The following is a 15,859-nucleotide window of genomic DNA, read 5'->3' as shown; positions in this document are numbered from 1 at the left end:
GCTCAGTTTTCTGTCAGGGGCCATATGGTACCATCAGAGCTCTGTGTGTGCTTGCATCCGAGGGTGTGTGTGTGTGTGCACTGGAGAGGGAGGGCAGCCGTGGCTCAAGGTGTCAGAAGGAAGGGTGGTTTAAATTTAACTGCAACAGGGCTGATATCTGCATGGCAGGTCGTGTCTCTCCTCCCTCTGCTCTCTCTTTCTCACACACACACACACACACACACACACACACACGCACACACACAGAGTCTGTCTTCACAGTCCCCAACCACACACACTCACGTGCACACACAGCAGCTCCCTCAGTCTGTGAGGACACGATCCTCTTCCTCCTCTTCTTCTTCTTCTCTCCCACCTCATCAGACCACCTGGATTGTACGAGAGGCCAGCTGAGGACGTGACGGAGGAGAGAAAAACCGTCGGGAAAGAGAGCAGAGCAAACATTCACACTGAGGATAACGCTTCATCTGAGCCGGCAGGCTGAAGGCACAGCCAGTGGCACTGCAGAGGCACAACAGCACAGTGGGCTGAAGCTTCGCTGCAAGAGGTAAGACTGATGCTCGGCTTTGAGAGGCTGTGTGTGTCAGGGTGTGTGTGTGTGAACATGCTCAAACCCTAACACACCCAATCTCATTTATTTTGGAGGCAAACATGCAAATGCAAAAGGCTGCACATCTGTGTGTTAAGGGTTTGTCAGCATTGTGGAATATCACCTGAGATAAAAATACTGAAATCTCTGGCAACTGCAAAATAATATGTGCAATATATATATGTTTTTTAAAAAAATCCCTGCTGTTTTAAATATTCTAGATTCATTAATAATGCATTGCATGAAGAACTTTTCTCGATTTTATTTGTTTTCCTGCAAAGATTCAGCCGATTGTGCAGTTTGCTGTGAACAGTAGCTTAAAGTACAGATGCACTGAAGTGTCTAACTTGAGTGGATTTACAGACTTTTCTGCAAGGTTGCTGCTAATTAGACAGATACAGAGATTAGACGCCAGACGAGAGAGACTACAGGAGGCTCTGGGGGCCAGAGGGAATATCTGTTGATCTTAATTTAATCTAACTGGATTAAATTTGCTCTAATTGGTTGAATTTATTTGCCCGTAGACAAAACTACAAGTTTATTTTGTGTTTTATGTGCACATGGCGCTGTGTATTGTTGCTGAGATAGATGCATTTGAGCTCAAAGTCTTGTGTTTTGCAGATCTACTGCACAGTAAATCATGATTTTCAATAGAATCTGCTGACAAGGGTAAAACATGATATGGCCCCAGTGGCGGTAACGCACCCCATGGTCAATTTGCCCACCACATCAAAGCTGCGGTGATAATTCATCCGCTCCTGTGCAGCGATACTGTCTTGAGTGGACGCTGGTGTTGCATGACGGGTAGTATTGGTTGCAGCCAGGGAATTTCCAAAGGGCAGCGTGTCCACGAGAACCCGGAGCAGTGTCATACAGTATCTACGTGCAGGGAGGAGGAGAAGGAGGGATCAAGTTACGAGGCCAGCACTCGTGGCTCAGTTTGGAAACGTACTCAGGGGAGAAGGGGAGACAGTAAAATGTCAGGCCAATAAAGCTGTTTCACTTGTTTCATTGTGACGGTGCAGATGTTATTATTTTCCACTTTGGCTCAAAAGAAAAAACGCCAAAGCTGGTGTCACATGCTCAGACGGGATGACCTGTGCTGACATCCACAGCTTGATGATGTGCTGGTATGTGGTGGTCAGCATAGAAAAGACATCTTACCAAGAAAAGGGATTAGTGTAGCTCTCACGGATCATCACAACATATTTTGGTCTACGGTTACGCACAGGTTATGAATAAAGAGAGCTTATAGTTGCTTTTATAGTTACATTAAGAACTGATGACATTTAATAGACCACAATAAGCATACAATGAGTCATTGTCCTCACATACATGGGTTTATTTTTCAAAATGTGTTTTTTTTCTATGTATTCTCACCTTTTGTCCACATGCAACTAAACGTTTTATAAAGTACCATCCAGGGTTTTCAGAAACTTTGTTGAGTGTTGACGTGCAGACATGGAAAACAGAGTTTTAGGCTTATAATATTTGAGTGTTAGAGAGTGCTATCTCCTTTGTGAGGCGTCACAAATGAGCCGATATTTCATGCAATGGCGAACCAAAATAGTGCTGGCTCTCACCTTGCTAACAGGACTTTGTACATATTTACTAAGCCTCTCAGCCTGTCAATATCTACGCAAACATAAAGGACACATGGACGTATGTGGGCAATGACAGTTGCAATGTTTGAAATTAAAGGTAAACTATGCAAGATTGTCAGTTAGTGCTTCTGAACATGTTCACCAGTGAAAGTGAAAGTAAAAACCAATCCCAGATTCAGTCTCGTTTGGTGTTTCACCCCGCTATGTTCGCGTTTTTGGGTTCTGTGTCTATTGGATGGCTGCTGCTTATAGTCTGACACCTGGTTGCTACCTTTTTATTAAGCCCCGACCTCACCTGAGCACTGTGGGGGTACACGCCCTTAAACGTCCTGAACAAAGAAAATAAAAGAGAAATACATAGACAAAAAAAAAATACATATCTATTTTAATACATATAAATGAGCCCTTAGTCTTCCACTGTATCGAGAAAGAGAGGCGTTAGAATGCATGACAGAAGTCCGAGGTCCAAGCTTTGTTTCAGGATTCTAGTTGGCTGACATCTTTTTCTTCTTCTACTTTGCATGAATTAATGGTCAATATTTTATCTCTGCCTCTTGGTTTGGCATGCTCAGCAAGGCTTCAGTTGTAATTTAGCATTTTCTTTGAAGGTGGTGAAAAACCCTGTTTAAATTTTTTTTTTTTTTTTTTTAAAAAGTGCATGTGGACTATGCCTGCATCAACAAGCATTCCTCAAAGTCTCCTACAAACCTCCCTCCTGTGAGTAAATATTTGGGCTGACAGATGGACACCCCAGCATGCTCCAGATGCAACTTTAAAAGGCTTGGGGTTTGGCACGTGACTAGAAGTGACAGGTTAATCTGTTTAAGTATATACCATAGTGGGACGGAGAGCCACTGCCTTATGGTGTTGGTAATCTAATGTAAGCCAACAAGAAGGCGGCCAACCAACAGACTGATCAGCGCGTTTGGAGTGAGTGGTGTTTGTAGGGTCATGAGAGTTGAAGCGTGACTGTATTGTGTTTGAGTTCATCTATATGGCCACAACAATGGGTGTTCAACATGGCAGGTATACATGTACACTGGCATTCATAATGTTACACCAGTTAAGGCCTCTAATGAAACAATTGCAATATCACTTTTTGGTTGAACTGATAAAAAAATCACAGACATAATTGCAGTGAGACATTTCTGTATTTTTATGCTGCATTAAACCAAATATCTTGATAATATTTTGACATTTCTGCAGCAGAACTTGATGCAAACTCCTTTCCCTTCAGGGTGATTGACAGTTTGAGGGTAGTGGGGCAGAGATCATTAGACAAGACACGCATTAAGGCAAACCTCCTGGTACCTTGAGCTTCACCAGCTGTAGGTCGGATTAGTAGGCCTGACTCTGATTGATTCATCAATGGGGAGTGGTTGGTGGTGTGTGCCACGCTAGGATGTGTGTGTAGGAACGAATCAAAGCAAATCTCGTCCTGATTAGCCCTTAAAAACAGATCAATCATGGCTTTTCATCCTCCTGGATTTTAACTACGTTTCAAGTTTTTCTAGCAAGTAAATCAGTGGAAGAGCTCTACAAGAAAGGGGAAAGTTGCTCAAAGTTTTTTTGCTGGGATTAACAGTGTTCCCACAGGTTTCTGTTCTCATATCCTCATCATATCACAGGCACAAAACAGATAACAGTCACTTGATATGAGGGGTTGTAAATGCTAAAGCCTGCTGTAGTGTCCTTGAGCAGGACACTGAAGCTCTGTGCTGGCAGGGCGCCAAGAGAAAGTTTCTGTACAGGAATAAATCAAGTGTCACTTTACATTTTTGGATCAGGGTGTAATGCAACTTGGCTAATCAAAATTCCTGAGCCGTCTGTCCCAAAGTTGATGAGATCAGTTGTTAAGGTGAGCTGTGACTGCGGTAATAAATTGTATCATATTTTAAACTTTAAATGGATTTCCATTTAGCTGTCATCAAATTATGATCCCAAATTGACAGGCTTTGCAATTAATTTGTAAAACAGAGGAAGCTGGGTCAGAAAAAGATGAACAGAGACTGAAATTTTCCTGCTGATATTGGTTAAGGAGCTTAGTGCAGGAGAGGATAACACCTATAATATTGAAGAGATTCATTCATAGCCAAAAAATGAATAAATAAATACATAAAATAAAAAACCTGGTTTTGTTTAAAGTTGGATTTGACTTTTAAACTGAGAGATGTTGTTTTCGATTGGCTCAAAGAGTCATGCGTCATAGATTTATTATACGAACTAGATACCGGACCCCAAGATGGCGCCTAATCAGGCCAATTTGAACTGATTGCCTGCCCCAAAAAGTTTCTAGCTTAAGGGTTACTTCTGGATTACGCAGCCCACCGTCACCCACCTGGGTTATGTGCCACCTTTCAGCCTTGAAAAAGGGGTTATGTCAATTAAATACACATTGAGTAAATACAATCAATCACAGTTGAAAACTTTTAATCCACAAGTGTCACAAAACCTATCCACAGAATTGGCCTTTCTTAATGAAAACTTTACAGGACAGGACACGGTATGAAAACCATGTGTCTCCACAGCTACTCTAGGGTCCACTAATTACCCAGCTCAACAGCCCACCATGAAACCCGGGTGTGAGGCTGCTGTCTCTTAAAGCTACAGTACCAAGTTTCAAAACTCACTGAAATAGCTTATTCTAGATAGAAAGGATTAACAAATAATCAAATTCAATGAAACATACTTACTTATACATAACATTTAGGCCATTACTGATCTTCCAAACTCAAAGCTTCAATATAAAATGTATATATTAGAATAATAAAAGGAAAAAATAAGAAAATCAGCAAACTTAACCTTGCCTCATACAGGGAGAGATACACCAAATCTGGCGAACAAACAGAAGTATGTGCCTGGTGGGAAGTGCTTAATTTTGGCTCGACAGTTTCGATATAATCTCCCAACCCGTTTTACACCTACGTATTATGTGCTAGGTAGTCTGGGTGTGTCTGTTGTTGACTTGTCGGTGAAGATCCTCAGTCATCCAAGTCATGGTAATCATAAGTACTATATTGTAGGCAACTGGACCTGCTTGCGTTTCTTGAAAAGGTTTCGCCTCTCATCCAAGAAGCTTCTTCAGCTCAGTTCAGGTCTTCGTCATGAACTGAAGAAGCTTCTTGGATGAGAGGCGAAACATCTTCAAGAAACGTAAGCAGGTCCTGTTGCCTATATAGCACTTATGACTGTTGTTGACGTCCCTGAACATGTCAGGGACATTGTGTTCCTTGTGCAACAAACACATGTGATTAGGTAGGTTTAGGCAACAAAAGCATGTAGTTAGGTTTAGAATAAAAAAGAAAACGAACACTGGTTTCTTTGGTGACTCCTGCCTGCCCTATAGAGACTTTCCAACACCTTAAGTCATGTTGTTTCCTTGCAGCCTTTCAAGATGATGCCATCCAGTGGTGCTATAAACTGATGCTGCTTGGTGGTGTATCACACCACGATAGGAAATCACTGACAAAGCAGCTGTATTTGACGACTTTGGAATGAGAATGGGTTGACTGTTTTTAAGATGGCAACCAGGTCATGAACGTTCTCATTTTACAGCTAAACAGTACACAAAAATACGTTTCTGAAAACATTAGAGGCAAGAAATAGGCAGCGCAGTAGCATAGTAGTTTGATCTGAGTTTTATGTTGCGGATGGACCTCAGTTACATAAAGTTGAGGTCGAGTCAAGATGGACAGTCAACGCGGTGTGCTGTATCCATCATGCAAAGCACAGCCGGATCTTCTGCTCTCTGTAGAAAATTAAGAGCATCCATAGACTTCACATAGGTAATGAATCCAGTGTATTGTCACCATAATACATCCATTATCTGCACTGTGTCTGCATAATTTGAAAAGGATATAAAGGTGCCCATAGAGCACTCTTGTAAACAATAAAAGTTATGTTTACATTCAGTGTTTCTCACCCAAATCATTATGTAAGTTCCTGAGGACTAAAAAACTTTTTGAACGTATTTCCTTACTTGTAAAACATCTACAATTCTATTTTCCTGGTCCTTGCAGATGTTTGACTGAGTATCGTAGCACTGAAGTGGGGTCGACCAGTACATGAAGAGTGTTGATCGAGGCCCTCATGGCGTTTGGCTGCAGGCACAGTGACTCGTTTCAGTCCTGAGGATCCTGTTTCTCTCACAGAATACCGACCACTCACAGCTCTGGGAAAAGAGCACTATATATACCGAGAGAGAAACGCACAGCGTTGTCCCACATTAGTCCCTCTCTGTATATCTCACAGCTTGACCTGCAGCCTTCTCCTGTCAAGTGGAGTCAAAATAAGTTCGCTGAGATCAGTTTGTGCGGCGAGGCGGGCTCTGAAAGATCAGCCGGAAGGTGCTTTCGCAGAAGCCGTTCCCATGGGAGCAAGTGAAGACAAACATACGAGACTCTGAGGGCATATGACTATAAAAAGTCTGCTGTATATGATGCAGTCGTTTAGTCACTTTATTTTGACGTGGATACTATTTCCTGAATATTTGTGAGAAGTTCTTAAATCATTCAAGCAGCTGTCAAACCAAAAATTCAGAGTCAGCTCAAAGACAGGATGTTCCACTGTTACATTTAATTTGATAAAAACACACTGTGGACAGCCTTTCCATTATCTTTATGTTGCATTTTATTGCTGACACCTCACTTCAGCAGAGCCTTTCTCCCAGGTGCATCACTACAGACACAGCTTGACTCCAGCTGCATAAATAATTCACATATGTATCTTTAAGCAGACGCTGGATGGAGCAGTTATAGTGTGATTTGCTGCAGCAGACACATTCGCCGCTCATATCTGTGCAAGTGTAAAAGTGAGTAATGCTAGTGCTGCATCAGTACCCCATGGAGCATTAGGGATGGATGGCTGCCTTTGCTGCATTAAAAACTATCAGCGGGGGATGATAGCTGGAAGCTCAAGTTTTTACGTATGGAAATGCAACATGGTGAAATCCAAAAGGAGAATAGCTGCAAAAATCACACAACACTTTGAACTGGCTTTGAAGTTTATATGAGACCTTTACATGCTCATTGAAATCCAATAACTTGCTCAGTCAGACAGCCTGAATCAATTTTTTGTCATGTCTGAGTAGATTTAGAGAAGCTGTTCTTAGATGAAATTTTAAACACATTCATAGATGATGTTCACATTGTGTCTCCATTTACTATTTTCACTCCCCACGCAACACATGCTGTGACAAGGAAAACAAAACAGGAAGAGAGCCAGCCGGAGAATATCAGAAACAGAGCAAATAAAACGGGTCTGTGCCTCCTCTCATGAGACTGCATCACAAATACAAAGGAGATGGTAGAATAAGCAACAGTGAAGATTTCTAGCTCTTTTTCCCTCTATATTGTTCTTGAAGAGAAAATCGATGTGGCCAGGCCATTTCTGTGGCGACCAACCTCAGATTCGTCTTTTCATTTCCCAACACTATTAATGTTAGTCATCCACATTGCTCAGTTTAGCCAGTGCGTCATCACCTTCACTTAATTTAGCGCCTATGGTCTATGTTAAATATACAACAAGGGCCCATTGAAGTCAGATTCCTTCACAAGCTGTTTGACAGGGCCAATCCTTTCCATGATGCAGCAGAAACTGCCGTGTGCACAATGAACTCCAGCATTTATTCCACCAGCTATATGTAAGTTCTTGCCTAAGTTAAGTCAAGTCAGGTTTATTTATATAGCACATTTCATGCGACAAGCACATTGAGTGCTTAAAAACAGAAACAAAGGTAAGAGTGACTAACATTTATAAAAACACACCAGATGTGATCAAAGGTGTTAGTTAAACAAGATAAGAGGATATCTTTCTTATCACGGTTAAAAACAGGAGATAATAAAAATAATAATACTAATTCAGTAAACCTAACTAAAAGCTTGTGAGAATAGATATGTTTTAAGTTTGCTTTTAAAAAAAGACTCTGAAGTAGCAGACCGTAGTTCAATTGGTAACGAATTCCAGAGAGTGGGACCATAATGACTGAAAGCCCCAAAACTTGAATTGGAGTTGATTCTGGGTATTGTGAGGAGACCTTTGTTTGATGATCTAAGGGATCTCTCTGGTATGTACTCTGTGAGCATGTCAGAAACGTAGGAGGGACCTAACCGATTAAAACATTTATAAACAATAAGAAGAATCAATTCTTTGTTTTACTGGGAGCCAGTGTAGTGATGATAAAATCGGGGTAATATGGTCAGACCTTTTGATTTTTGTTAGTACCCTAGCAGCTGCATTCTGAATAAGCTGAGTTTGTTTAATGTTTGTTTTCAACAAAGAGGGCATTGCAGTAATCTAGTCTACTAGAAATAAAAGCATGACTAACTTTTGCAATATTTCTCAAGTGATAAAATGCTGTCTTAGATATATAAGAAACGTGCTTGTGAAAGTTGAGGTCGGCATCAAGAACCACACCTAAGTTTTTGACATGATCACATGGTTGAACAGATAAGGGAGTAAGCAGGGATTGAATTTCGTGCCTCAGGGCCTAAGGACCAACAACAAGAATCTCCGTCTTGTCCTGATTAAGCTGTAAGAAATTTTTGCTCATCCAGGAACTGATATCTGAGATGCACTGGATGAGATTGTTCAGAGGGTCATGTTCATTGGCAGAAACCGATATGTATAGCTGTGTATCATCAGCATATGACTGATAAGACACTTTATATTGCTGAATAATGGACCCAAGAGGAAGCGTGTATATATTAAATAAAAGAGGACCTAAAATCGATCCTTGAGGGACACCATATGGAATGCTTATCTTATCTGAATCAAAATTACTGATGGACACAGAGAAAGATCTTCCAGTGAGGTCAGAAGAAAGCCAATTCAGAGGCCTAAACAGCATTCAAGACGCTGAATAAGAATTTCATGATCCACAGTATCGAACGCTATGCTTAGATCAAGAAGTACCAGAACAGAAACTTTATGATTGTCTGTGTTAATTTTAAAGTTCACACCAGAGGGTTACGCTGTGACTGAAATCGCATCTACAGTACATACCCAATATGAGTTCTGTCATTCAAACGTTTGTGTGAATTAACAGTATGTATCATTTTGGATGCACTGAGCTGTTATCAACACGTCACTTTCTGAGAGCCTCCTTGCAGGTTTGAGACGCATAACCATGGTAACCCGTGACAACCTCAGCACTGCTATCATCTGCAATGCCTGACAGCAAGCATGATGAACTTCTTGGTTTTTGGGTTATCTCTGTAGGAGTACTTTGACTGTTAAAACCACAGGCAAACTTGTTGGGTATCTTGCAGGCATCTTTGTTGCCAGATAATGCACAGATTTTAGCTAAATGCTAACATCAGCATGCTAACAAGCTGATATTTAGCAGGTATATATGTGTGCCAAAGTTCAAGTTTCTGAGGTAGTCCAGTCTGGATCAAAGTAGCAGAATGTCCAACCGACATCCCTGGAGCTGCGCCACCAGCATTGCTAACAAAAGCCCAAACCATGTTGTACCCATAACAAAGATCAATACTCATGTAATATGCCCTCCATCTATCTGTAATAATAACCCTACCACAATACTTTAAATAGTGATTCACATGTTGCACATCAGTCAGCAGACTCCTGACCAAAGTTATTCACCTCTACAGAGGTATTTATTACTTGACATTACAGAGCTGCCTTTGACGTTCATAGCTGTCTGCTATGAATGTTGAAGTCTTCCACATTGCATTGAGGGATATTTATGCCGGCATGGTGTCCATAGTTTGCATACTGTGATATTTCAATGGAGACATTATGCAATTCACTAACTATTGGTTTCATATGGAGGTTTTGAACATAGAAACATATCACATACTGTTTTGGCATACTAATGTTGATATGGAATCTTGGACACAGCTGTAGTAAATACAAGTTAGCTTGTGGCTAAATCAGCTACTGAAATTGGTTGCACCATGACTACTTGAGGCTTAACCTAACTACCAGGTATAAAATCATGACTAAGGCAAGTTACCAAGTTTTCTGGCTAGCATGAGCCACTTGGCACCACAGCACATTGTGGTACTGTAAGCTGGTTTGATATTGAAATATCATTTCAATAAGTCATGTCTCTACTGAATTACTTTGTGGCAATATGACAAGAAGTTATTAAAAAATGATGCTGTGTGGCAGATATACTGCTGTTTTATCATTAGTGAGTATAATTCAGTGACATTTTATGATTTACACCTACCCCAAGGTCATCTGTAATATAATTTAGTTATGTTGTAAGTTATCTCTGTGGTGCAACTGCTTTTATTTCAGTTATGCATAAATCAAAACTTCATAATAATTTATGTTATATCTAGTTTGAATATATACACAGCTGGTGCAACAGGCTGCAGAGCCACTAGCTCCTTACACTGCCTCTTTAAAGCGGGAATTTCACACTGTAATGCTGAAAGAGTTGTCTCGTCTTTAAGGTGGCATCAGAGGGAGTAACAGTGCCGAAACAATGTCTGTATAAAGGGACAGCTAGCAGGATGAGATGGTGGGCGGCACGTGTATGACGTTTTTTCGACATGTTATGCCCAAGACGCATTGCAGGAGATTTTAAAAGTAGATGTTAGCAGTTGGCAGCTAACTCAAAGAAGAAGAACAGAGGCCAAAAATGTCCACATATTGGGAAAACAGTGAGGTTTGGGAGCTCCTTACCCTTTAAGTAGAGGATGAGATAAGCCGCTATATAACAGGGACAGTAAATGGCTGTTACTGTCATGTTAATGCCATTCTTATTGTTCATAAAGTGCTGCTGACGAGTGCGTTATATGTCACACTAGAGCTGATGCTGTTGTGTTAAATGTCATGCCTCTTTTGATTCTGCAATGCCGACAGCCAATGCTGTCTAAAATTACACACTGAAGCAGCATGATGCCAACGCTGTCTGGTTCTGTGTAAAAACGCAAAGGTGCAAGGAAGAAGGGACTTCGTAGTGGCTCTATAGCGTCATCTCTGTGTAAAAAGGGCTTCTGTTGGCTGGTCTTTATGTCAGACAGATTACTATGTAATGCCCTAGAATTCACGTCAACTTCAAAATGTATTCCTTGAGAAAAATACATGTTATCTATTTATTCTGTTTTTTTAATCTTGAAAGGGAGTGAAATTGCCACCCAAAACATAAGAGCATTCAGTCTGTTACAGATCTAAAGGTAAACTGAATGTTGCACTTTACAACACCACAACAGCATGGGGAACATGGGGAAACAGCTGGCATAGCTCTGCCTTAAGGTGACAATATCCGCCCACCAGCACTTCTAAAGCTCACTTATCATCATGTTGTTGTTTACTAGATACCAGACTAACTCTTGCCCAGGAGCTTCTTGGAATTGTCACCACAAGGTTGCAAGGCAACCAGCTGAGACTCTGTTGTGTTTCTGTTGTTGTTATTGTTGTTCAAGGTTAAAAAAAAGAGATATAAAAAAAGAGATATAACAGTTATATATTAGAGGTGCTGGCAGTTGGAATTGTTAGCTTTAGAGAGAGCTAGACTGGCTGTTTCCCACTGTTCCCGGTCTTTATGCTAAGCTAAGCTAACCAGCTGTACAGTCTTCTCACTAAAGTCTCTGAAAGAAAGCAAATCTTTTAACAAGTCAAAGTATTCTTTTAATAAAGTATCAAAACGTAGCACATTAAAATCACCTTCTTTGCATGCAGGATGTTAGTAACTACTGATATTTGCTCAATTTGCACCCAAGCAAAAAGAAGCTTCTTCTACCTAGGCATCATTGTGGCCAAACATTATGCAAACCATCTCCTGACAGAGCTCTGTATCATGCCAACCCCAACATGAACCAGCTCACATCTCGCTGCTATTTCTGCATTGTATTCCCACCAGGGTCTCGTCTATGGTTGTGAAATTCTTGGCATATGTAACATGATTGGATAAAGCGACACAGGTGGCAGCCTGACGCTAAATATGCACAAGAGAAAAAAATAAACCAAGGAAGCCCTGCTGCAACCGCTCTTCTTTCAAGCTTAAGCCCCCATTGTTGCCCCTCTATGTGTTTGCGGTTGCTATAGGAACAGACCCAGCTGTGATGAGAGGGCTTAGCCTGGCTGTGTGACTCTGCTTGGCTTTTGCATTCGCCAAATGACAGGGTCAATTATCAGGCTATTTTCTGTTGACACACTAACATTTTCCCTGCTCCCTCTTATTTAAGAGACATGTTGAGAGCAAAAGGAACAGAGGAGGGAAGGACAGGAGTGTTACAGTGGTGAGAAATGTCAGCATCGCACTCTGTGACAGTTCATTTACTCACTTTAGCTCAGACAGCGCTGGACAGATTTGGGAAATGTCTTAAATGGGCGTGATTTGTACACAGTGGGATTGTGTTTGGCAGGAGGGCTGCTGGGAGGAGGCCCAGGGCTCGACAGCGCACAGTGTCGGTGAGGGTGAAGGAGGGTGCATTACACCCATCTGCCAAGATGACTCATAAGCAGTGCAGGGGGCCAAAGCCACAATAGTGCTTCAGAGTTTGGTGTCCGGGTTGTGAAGGATAAACTGCGGCTTTGGGCAGCTCATCCTAAATGTGTACTGCTTTTATTTCAAAACAACCTTGTATCCTCTCTTTAGCTGTTCTCATCTTTCTACCTGTATCAGGGGTTTGCACAATATTCTACATGATCTAAATACAACTTTCCCTTACTGTGAAAAAAAGATAAAAAAAAATACATTTATTCTAAAGGGGCTGACATGGAGGGAAATGCTTTCACCTGATGTATACCCTGCACTGATGACTCATACAGTAACAATGCACCGATACTCAGCCAAATAACAGAATAGCAGCACAGTGTGTGCAGCTGATGTACACTGATTTTTTGAAAAAGAAAACATGACTCAGCTCACTGAGAAGTGTTGTTTCGCTGCTTGGGAGCAGCACCGCAGCAGAATATTAACAAAGCTGGAGAAAGAGCAGGAGAACTTCATTATTATCCTCCATTTTCTAATATTGGGGTGACCTTGGGATAAACTCTGTCTCTTGTGGTATAATGCAACAAACCAGGCCAATATTTTCTTAGTCCTCTTGTTGGTCTTATTTGGGGTTTTGACTTCCTATTCCTGCCTATTTTGGTCAGTTTTGCATTACAAGCATTACATTCTTCAAAAGAGTTTTCCCTGGATATATACTTAATACCAAACAATGACCATCATTGATGGGCTTAAAGGAATGGTTCATCCCGAAATCAGTCCAGAACAGTCCATTGTTTCGGTGTGAGCGCAGAGTGTTGAAGATATCTCCGTAAAAATGTCTGCCTTCTCTCCAATATAATGAAACTAGATGGCACTCAGCTTGTGGTGCTTTGATTTTGGGGTGAACTGTCCTTTTAATGTTATTCTTAATATTAGTATTTCATATAATTACATGTTCAACACGTGATTCAAACTACTTACATGTCTCTTTCTGAGGCCAATTGGGCTATGCTTTAACCCTTAAAGACCTAAAACAATATGGGGTCGCCTGACTTTCCTGTATTTATTTTGATTTTCTAATTCATTCTAGTGGTCACCATCAAGTGCCATACATCATTTTATTCAGGAGAACCCGAAGTTTCATCATTTAAAGTCACAACTTTAAATTTGCTTTGTGTCCTGTCCTTCGTCTGTTTGTATATTGTATAACCCCTAATAAAATCTAAATATTAAAAAAAAAAAAAAAAAACTTTACAGTTGCTTTATCTGATAATGGATAAATTTAAAAGGATTTTTAACAAACTGCAGTATTTTTTTTACTGTGAACACAAACAGAACCTCATGAAGTTTGTTATTTTTATTTAGAAAGTTGGAAAGTGCACATCAATGTTGCAGGTTAGTCGACTAACGGTAATAATCTGAACGCGTCCTTGGTTGTGCATCGACATTTTGCCATCTAGGTCTTACTTTGTGCTCTGTTGTGCAAATCTCTGATTTATGTTTTCATGTGAGCAAATGCACCTTCTTCGTCTCGGTTTCTGATGAAGTCGCCAACCACCACAGCGAAGTTTTGAACCCGTCGGACAACCGGGGGTGGGACTAAGCATTCAAAGTAATGTTGCAGAATGTCATGTAATCACATTCACTACAGAGCTTCTGCATGTCCAAACAAGACATATGTGATACCACTAAGAAGCTGAGATTCTCCATTTTAGGTGACTTTTTAAAGCATGTAGATCGGCTTACCCTCGAAGACGGCTGTCTCGGTCAAGGGTTAACTGAGTAAGAACCAAACCAGAATCACTTGTAACATGATTCGTCTTTTTTTCTTTTTCTTTATTGAGTTGGCTCATCTTAACAAGTGATCTATCAAATGATCAAAATCCCTTTCTACTTCTTTATTTATGTGCCCTGAGCTGATAAAGCAGGAAACTGCAGCTGTAATTAATGGCAGGGTGGCGAGATGAGAAATCACAAAAGTTTGAGCTCTGAATGGGATTAAAATCACTGACCATCGCTAGTAATATTGAAGTCACCCCACTTCCCCTCCAGGAATTCATGAAGCTGCTGGATAATGAGATCATGATCCCCCATAACAGCATGCCAACAAGATCCTTCAGGACATTTTGGATTCACAAACTCCAATAATTGCTCATTATAAACAAATCACATCTACCTTGTTTGTTTGTAAATTCGATACAACCCGCCTAATTGATTTGCTGATTTGCATTATCCTGGAGACAATGGCACTCAATAGCATGCTGTCATAAAGTCGATGCTCTAATTACAGCTTAGACATTTGACTTGTAAATAGCCCAAAGTGTGACTCATCACACATATCTTTCGAGGAGGTTGCTGGGCAACTGGGCTGGTGGTAGGCCTGCAGGGACAAAAAGATGGAAGGAGGCCAAGCTAAGCCTACATTTCATTAACATTTTTAATATTTTTTGATAAGTTGAAAGAAGTTGGATCTGCAGAGAGTTGTTCCCTGGATTAAGAGTTTTAAAGGTTCTGCGAGCATCTTTCAGAGCTTTAACAGAGCAGAAAACCTCTATTTGCCATGTAAAGATGGAGTGGAGTAATGGCGTCCGGAGCAGACAATGAAGTCATGCTACCTTACCATTACCATGTGTGGTTAATTTTGTTAAGATGGTCCTGCTGTGCATGCATGCCAGCCTCTGTGTGTATACCACTGACTAGCTAATCGCTGTTGCATTGCACTGTGCTCATAAAGTGGTTACCACTGATAATGAGACAATATTGTCACAGAAGCAGTGCTCACCCTCTGGTTAACACTGTTAGCTCTGTTGCTGTTATTTAGCACTGTTTATGGAGTTAGCACCATTAGCTGCTAGCTCAGCCACCTCGAAGTCCCTTCAAAGGGATATTAATAAATCCATAGCTGTATCATGAATCCTACGTACTAATTTTAAGTAGGTTTTGAGCATGCATCATGTTCATGGAAATGTGCCAAAATTAAGCACAATAAAGTAAGTCCACTGTAAGTCGTATTGTCTCATTACATGATTAAACAGAGACTTGATACTGGACAGCGTCAACATACATATTACCTAGCAATCATCCTCACATATCTGTATATGACAAAACTACAAATAAAATAGGAAATTATTAGTTTAACTGAATAGTTAAATTATAGTTTTTTTTATAGTCTGTGTAGAATAACCATATCATTTTCTTATAGACTGATACTATTTTACAAAAACAGAAAACCACGATGGAGATGGGTTTGCCTAT

The 15,859-nt window shown here is 40.7% G+C and overlaps 1 protein-coding gene across 1 annotated transcript in view; it reads left to right on the top strand.

Annotated features, from left to right (window-relative positions):
* Positions 1-224: 224 nt before the first annotated feature.
* Positions 225-15,859, top strand: part of filip1l (filamin A interacting protein 1-like) — a 107,601-nt gene continuing 91,966 nt past the window's right edge. Inside the window, exon 1 of the mRNA XM_033615693.2 lies at positions 225-547. The gene's annotated coding sequence lies outside the window, so the exon portion shown is untranslated. The remainder of the gene's footprint in view (positions 548-15,859) is intronic.

This window comes from Epinephelus lanceolatus, chromosome 24, assembly GCF_041903045.1.
Source record: "Epinephelus lanceolatus isolate andai-2023 chromosome 24, ASM4190304v1, whole genome shotgun sequence".
Lineage (NCBI taxonomy): Eukaryota > Metazoa > Chordata > Actinopteri > Perciformes > Serranidae > Epinephelus > Epinephelus lanceolatus.
The sequence above is the reverse complement of the archived record's forward strand: the minus strand, read 5'-3'. Positions and strand labels throughout refer to the sequence as shown.